The sequence below is a fragment of the Erinaceus europaeus genome, chromosome 3, assembly GCF_950295315.1.
Source record: "Erinaceus europaeus chromosome 3, mEriEur2.1, whole genome shotgun sequence".
In the NCBI taxonomy this organism is placed as follows: domain Eukaryota; kingdom Metazoa; phylum Chordata; class Mammalia; order Eulipotyphla; family Erinaceidae; genus Erinaceus; species Erinaceus europaeus.
In genome coordinates, this window is record NC_080164.1 from 175,830,297 (window position 1) to 175,837,693 (window position 7,397).

Consider the following 7,397-nt stretch of genomic DNA (forward strand, 5'->3'; position numbering starts at 1 on the left):
TGACATTCTGGCTAATTCCCACAGATACCAGAGTTTTATTCAAAAGACATTTTATTTATTCATTTACAGAATCATAGCACATGTGATGCTAGGGATTGAACTTGGAAACCTCATGCTTTTAAGTCCCAAGTTTTATCCACTACTCCATTTTTCCTGGCTTGCTTGTTCAAACTGTGAAGTGTTCTGCAGTTTTTAATGGGCCCACCACTGGGGCCCACAGAAGCCTCCATCCTGGGCACTTTGAACTGAAATTGCAGGGTGTCCTTTCTCTCTCTCTCTTTTTCTTTTCTTCTTCTTCTTCTTTTTTTTTTTTTTTGTTGCCTCCAGGGTTATTGCTGGGATTCAGTGCCTACACTATGAATCCACTGCTCCTGGAGGCTGTTTTTTCCATTTTGTTGCCCTTGTTGTTGCGCTTGTTGTAGTTGTTATTGTTATTATTGTCATAGCTGTTGTTGGATAGGACAGAGAGAAATTGAGAGAGGAGGGGAAGAAAGAGAGGGGGAGAGAAAGATAGACACCTGCAGACCTGCTTCACTGCTTGCAAATCAACCCTTTGCAGGTAAGGAGCTGGGATCCTTACGTTGGCCCTTGTGCTTTGCACCACCTGCACTTAACCTACTGTACCACCGCCCGGCCCAGCCCCTTCTTTTTTTTCAAAGAGTGATCTAAGTTTTCTCCAATATGGTGGGTACCAGGTTGACCTCTTGACCTTGCACATGGCAAAGCAGGCACACTAGGTGAACTCATTTGTTGACTCAAAGGGTTGAATTCCAAAGGGCGATGGTTCTTCTATAACTTTGTCTGTCTGTCTCTCTGTCTGTCTATCTATCTGTATGTCTAATTATTTTTACCAGAGCACTGCTCAGTTCTGGCTTATGGTGGTCCTGGGGATTGAACCTAGGACCTTGGAGCCTCAGACATGAGAGTCTTCTTGTTAACTATTATGCTATCTTCTCCATACTATGGCCCCTGTAATAGTACCCCCACGGACTACAAAGTAGATAGGAACCCTCTCCATCTTACTTACTGTTGAATTTCCAGTGCTTACTATAGCTGCTGGAACATAGTAAGTGTTCAGTATCTATTTGTTGAATAAATGGGTGAATTAATGAAAGAAGGGCATTTATTTTCTGGTATTTGACCACCAGAAGGGCATCAAAAGGTCTCTTTATCATTCTGCTACCTGAAATAATGTAATGACTAGAGCTTCCCTCCCTCCCTTTTGTTCTTCCTTCCTTTCTTCCTATTTTATTGGATAGGACAGAGAAAAAATGAGAGCGGAGGGGGAGACAGAGAAGAAAGACCGAGAGATACCTGCAGACCTGCCTCACAACTCATAAAGTGTCCCCCCTGCAGATGTGGATCAGGGGCTCAGACCAGAGTCTTACCTGGGTGCACCACCCCCATCCCCCATGGCGAGAGCTTCTAAAACCATCTTGTGCTGTGAAGACAAATTCGTACCAGGGGGTTGATGGAATGGAGAATGGAGAGGGTGGGATTCTCTGATAGGTCTTTGGACATGTCCTAAAGTCCTATCATCAACCTTTGCCCTTCATGAATATGAAAGTATTGGCCCAGGTACGTATAGTCCAATCTTTGTTCAGGTGTACTGTTGTCAACTGCTATCAAGTCAAAAACGAGTAGATTTTCAAAACGCAGAGGTATGAAGTAGTCTTCCCGGTTCATGAAGCTAAGGGACATGTATTCAATGGAATATTACTCTGCAGTTTAAAAAGATAATATTGTTACCAAGGCAAACATGTTTCTCTGGGGTCCCTGAGTCTGATGGGAGGCCAGAAGCAGAATCTCTAGGACACCATCTATCTGTTTCAGCAAGCCAAGTGTTTTTTTTTTTTTTTTTCTGTTTTTATTTGTGATTAATAGTTAGTTACAAGATTGTAAGATTAAAGGGTAGAGCTCCACACCACACCTACCACCTGAGTTCTATATCCCTACCCTTCCTCCTCTCAGAGATAATCACCGTAGTTCTCACAAGTCTTAGAAACAATTTGCTCTGTCTCTCTCCCTCTCTATCACCCCCTTCCCTCTAGAGTTCCGGCTGTCTCTATCCAATAAATAAAATAAAGATAATAAAAATAATTTTTTAAAAAGGAACAATTTGCTTGCTTTTTTTTTTAATTCAAGTTCATGTGTATCAGTCCTGTAGATTCCACATGAGTGATATCATCTGGTCTTTCATCTCTTCACTTATTTCACTAAGCATAATCACCTCCAGTTCCACCCATTTTGTCCCAAAAGACACAATATCATCTTTTTAAATTGTTTATTAACAATTTATTTATTGATCATGACCATCAGAGGGTTTCACTCATATGTAGACTATATGGCACTGAGGGGTAGGGAAACAGCATAATGGTTATGCAAAACGACTTTTATGCCTGAGGCTCTGAGGTCTCAGGTTCAATCCCCCACACCACCATAAAGTCTGTCTAAGTCTGTCTCTCTCTCTCTCTAGATAAACTATATATATATACATAAATGGCACAGAGATACACAAACTTGGGGGAAAAGTGGCCAATTTGTCTCTAAGATGTTGTAAAAACCATATCGTAGTTATTGTGTGTGTGTGTGTGTGTGTGTGTGTATTTTGGGTTAAAGAATTTTAGTGGTGGGTACAGTGTGGAAAATAAACAAAAAAATGAAAATATTGTGTAATCTGACAATATTGTAAGCCTTTGTTTTATTTTTATTTTTTTTTAACCAAAGCCCTGCTCAATTCTTGATGTATGTATGGTGGTGTGGAGGATTGAACCTGGGATCTCAGAGCCTCAAGCATTAGATGTTTGCATAACCATCATGCTATCTCTCCCACCCATAAACCATTGTTAAATTACTAGTTAAAAAAAACAAAAGTCTGGGGGCCGGTTGGTGGTATACCTGATTGAGTTCACATTACAACACGCAAAGACCCAGGTTCAAGCCTCCAGTCCCCACCTGCAGGAGGAAAGCTTTGCGAGTGGCGAAGGGGTCTCTGTCTCTCCCCCTCTATCACCCCTTCCCTCTAGATTTCTGGCTGTCGCTATCAAATAAAATAAAGATAATAAAAAATAATTTTTAAAAGTCTGCCCACTCTCTCAATACAAGAATTTGAACCTTGTCCCATTGTACTGGGGTCTATGCTGTTCATTGTTAACTATAGCTTTCATAAAACTGCAAGGAAAAAAAAACCCTATCAGAAGTTGTGTTATGACAGTAAATGAAACTTTGAACTTGTCTTGAGCAATCCGGATTATACAACTGACTGTCACCCTGGATCAAATCCTTTGATCCTTTTTGACGTAAAGCTGGGGGCAGAGTGGTCGTGTTCCTGGTTAAGCACACACACATTACAATGAGCAATGAAGCCAGTTCAAACCCCAGTACCCACCTGCCTAGGGGAAGGCTTCACAAGAAGTGAAGTGGTGTTGCAGGTGTCTCCGTTTTTTTCCCCCCTCTAGCTTCCCCCTACCTTCTCAATTTCTCTGTCTTTATCGAGAAGATAAATAATTAAAAAGAAAAAAGGGGGGGCTGAGCTCTGTAGGTCCTTCATAAACCTACCCTAGAGCATCAGAGTGACAGTGACATACCTGCCAGCGGTTATCATGTTTCAGTGCTGTCTTATCACGCGGTCACTCGAGCCAAGTTCGATGGCTGACTCGGTGTTTATTTAATCAGTCCATGACAAATTTCTCTGAAACAATAGCAATTGCCCGAGTTGTGCTTATATCTATATAAATGACTTCTGTATTTTGGGTTGGATAGGACAGAGAGAAATGGAGAGAGGAGGGGAAGACAGAGAGGAGGAGAGAAAGACAGACACCTGCAGACCTGCTTCACCGCCTGTGAAGCGACTCCCCTGCAGGTGGGGAGCCGGGGGCTCGAACCGGGATCCTTATTCCCCACTCTGGCCCTCTTCACTCGACCACAGCAGCTGGCATGCCAGTGGGAGACAGATAGACAAGCTTCTGGGGGGGTCAACCAGACATGCTCAAACACACACACACACAAGATGAGAGAGGCTGGAGCCGGGTGGTGGCACACTTGATGGCATGAACAAGGACCCAGGTTCAAGACCCTGGTCCCCACCTGCAGAGAGAAAACTTTGAAAGTGGTAAAGCAGTGCTGCAGGTGTCTCTCTGTTTCTCTTTCTATCTCCCCCTTCCCTATCAATTTCTGTTTATAGAAAATGAACTAAGATTTTTTTTAAAAGTTACTTAAAAAAGAAAGATGAGGTAAATCACTAAGTCTGATCACTTCTTCCAGAGGGACTGAGAGACACTTCCGCCAAGCCACGCAGATACCTCAAGTATTCTCCCTCCTACCCCACACCTTTTTATTGTACGCTTCTTTTTTAAAAATTATTTTTATTTATAAAAAGGAAACATTGACAAAAACATAACATAAGAGGGGTACAACTCCACACAGTTCCCACCACCAGAACTCCGTAGCCCATCCCCTCCCCTGATAGCTTTCCTATTCTTTATCCCTCTGGGAGTATGGACCCACAGTCATTGTGGGATGCAGAAGGTGGAAGGTCTGGCTTCTGTAATTGCTTCCTCACTGAACATGAGCGTTGACAGGTCCATCCACACTCCCAGTCTGCCTCTCTCTTTCCCTAGTAGGGTGGGTCTCTGGGGAAGCAGAGCTCCAGGACACATTGGTGGGGTCTTCAGTCCAGGGAAGCCTGGCCAGCATCCTGATGGCATCTGGAACCTGGTGGCTGAAAAGAGGGTTAACATATAAAGCCAAAAAAAATGTTGAACAATCATAAACCTAAAGGCTGGAATAGTGCAGATGAAGAGTTGGGGGGGTCCTCCATTTTGTAGATAGCTAGTAGGCATATTTTATTTATATTCCAAAGGGCCTGTGGCCATACTAGTATTTTTCCCCCTGAACCTGAAATCTGAAATGCAGGTGGGTCCAAGTTATTATCTGGGGAGAGGATGTCATGGCTGGAAAAGGAACAGAAAGCTGGAACAGGGAAGAGAGTAGCTCCCTAATATGGGAAAGGGGTATAAATATTGTTGATTGTAAACCCTATTGATTTGATTTGGTCTGGGGCCCATATTCAGCTTAGAAGCCTATGTGACCTCTGCATCCCTGTAGATCTGACTTCACATTCTATGGTCATGAGTAGGAACATTCCAAGCTGCCCCAGTATCAGGACCCATCTCCCTCAGGTGTAGCTTAGAGTATGTTGTCCATCCTCCCTTTGGAGGATGGAACATTCTCTACCATTGTTGATCAAGTTGAGGGCAAGGTCTTATGGGGCACCCACAGATGGGTCTGTTTTGTTGTTCCTGATAGAGATGACCAATAGTAATGGAGAGAGGGATTTATTTGAGGTCTAGGACCATCATGTATGTTTGGGAATCTCAGGACTCCCCGAATAGGGCCCCAGATGATGGAATGGCCTGATAGTGACTAAAGAGTCATTGTTAAAATATGCCTGTCTCTTGCCCTTCTTCGTCTTTGCATTCCTTGCTTTGCTAAGGTTAGCTTTGGAGTGAGTGAGAGAACCGTAATAGGAAGTAGGTGAGGAGGGTATCTAAGTCTAAGTAGACACTATTTCATTAGGAACTTTATGCTGACTCACTGCAGACTATTGTGTACTTTTGCTTTCAGGTATATATTTTGCCCTAATTTATGGATACATGTGAATATATGCCCCATCTCATGGAACCTGGTCTATATTTAGGTTTTGGGACTTTGTTAGGAAGTGAACCTCCTGGAATGGAATTCGAGAATCCTATGAAAGGAAGATCTCACCCAAGTAATGAGGGTGAAGGGTTGATATTCCACGCCTGATGTCTCTAGCCACAGTCTGAAGTGAAGCATGCTGAGGTGGGACTCATTGCATTGATTAGGTTGGGATCAGCAGAAACAATATCATTTGTTATGAATTGAGTGAAGCATGCAGGAAAGTGAGCCCCATCCTAGAGGTTCCAGGACTGGGGGAAAATATAGGTTCTATAGAGGAAATGGGAGGTTCCTGCTGTCTTAGGGTGAAGAAGACAATAGATAATTATTGTTATCATCACATTATTTGGCAATTGTTTTAACTTTGAAAAATATCTTTGTTAGGATTTGCTGTATCATACACAACATCACCATAATTTATATCCTTTGACATTATTTATATGTATCTGTGCCGCTGGTTGCTTCTGTTCTCCCTGGTCTAGGCTTTTAAGAGAGTCAATATATCAAAGACTCAGCCTATGTATTAAAAAGACTCTGTGCTTTAAAAAGTTTGAGGCATACAATCAATTTTTCCCCTCTCATATTAATTAGATAGAGATTTATATGACTACAAATAAATAGGAGTGTACCTAAGCACAATTCCCACCACCAAAAGACTGTGTCCCACCCCAACCACCCACTCTGCCCCCGCCCCCCACCTGCTGCCCCGGGAAGCCAAACATCTACCCTCACCCTAGGGTTTTGACTTTGGTGTCCTATTCCAGTACTGTACACTTCTAATGACCTTAAGATCCCAGTGTCAACTGCATAATACCGGCAGCTTGTTTTGATACTTTTAATGTTTTCCAACTGCTCAACTCTGGTTCCCAGGGGTACAGGGGATCGAACCTGGTACCTAGGAGCTTCAGGCTTGAAAGTCTTCTGCAGAACCACTGTGCTACCTCCCTCAGCCATGGAAAAGTTTTCTTACAGACACATACAAGGTGACTGGAGATCACAAACTTCCCAGACATGGTAGGCTTGACCTTATGTTCTTATGAGTTGCTTCTCCTCTGTCTTAAGATGGGATGCAGGCTTGGTGAGAATCTCACTTCTAGGTGATATATATATATATATATATATATAAAGCAAAACAAGCAAACAAAAACAAAGCAAAGGGACATTACAGGATGAAACTTCAATAAGTTGTGGTCTGTTCCAGCAGGTCTGAGGCCTCAAAGAGGGGAGGTGAGATTGAGGTATGTTGGGGGCCCCAGTGCTCTGTGGTGGAGAGAGGCAGGGGACAGTTGAGTGGAGAGGGAGGTGTGCTGACACCTGTCTTGGGGAGAAGTGACACCATATCCTCTGTGACAGCCACAATCTTAAAAATCAACATCCCTCAGGCAGAAGTTGAAAAACAAGATCAGAAAAGAAAACACAAGTAGAACCTGAAATGGAATTGGCGTATTGCACCAAAGTAAAAGACTCTGGGGTGGGTGGGTGGGGAGAATACAGGTCCATGAAGGATGATAAATGACATAGTGGGGGTTGTATTGTTAAATGGGAAACTGGGGAATGTTATGCATGTACAAACTATTTTATTTACTGTTGAATGTAAAACATTAATTCCCCAATAAATTTAAAAAAAATTCAACATCCCTTCAGTCAAGTGACTTGGCTGAAAGAAGAAACGGCTCCCCAAACCTAGCATCTGTGTG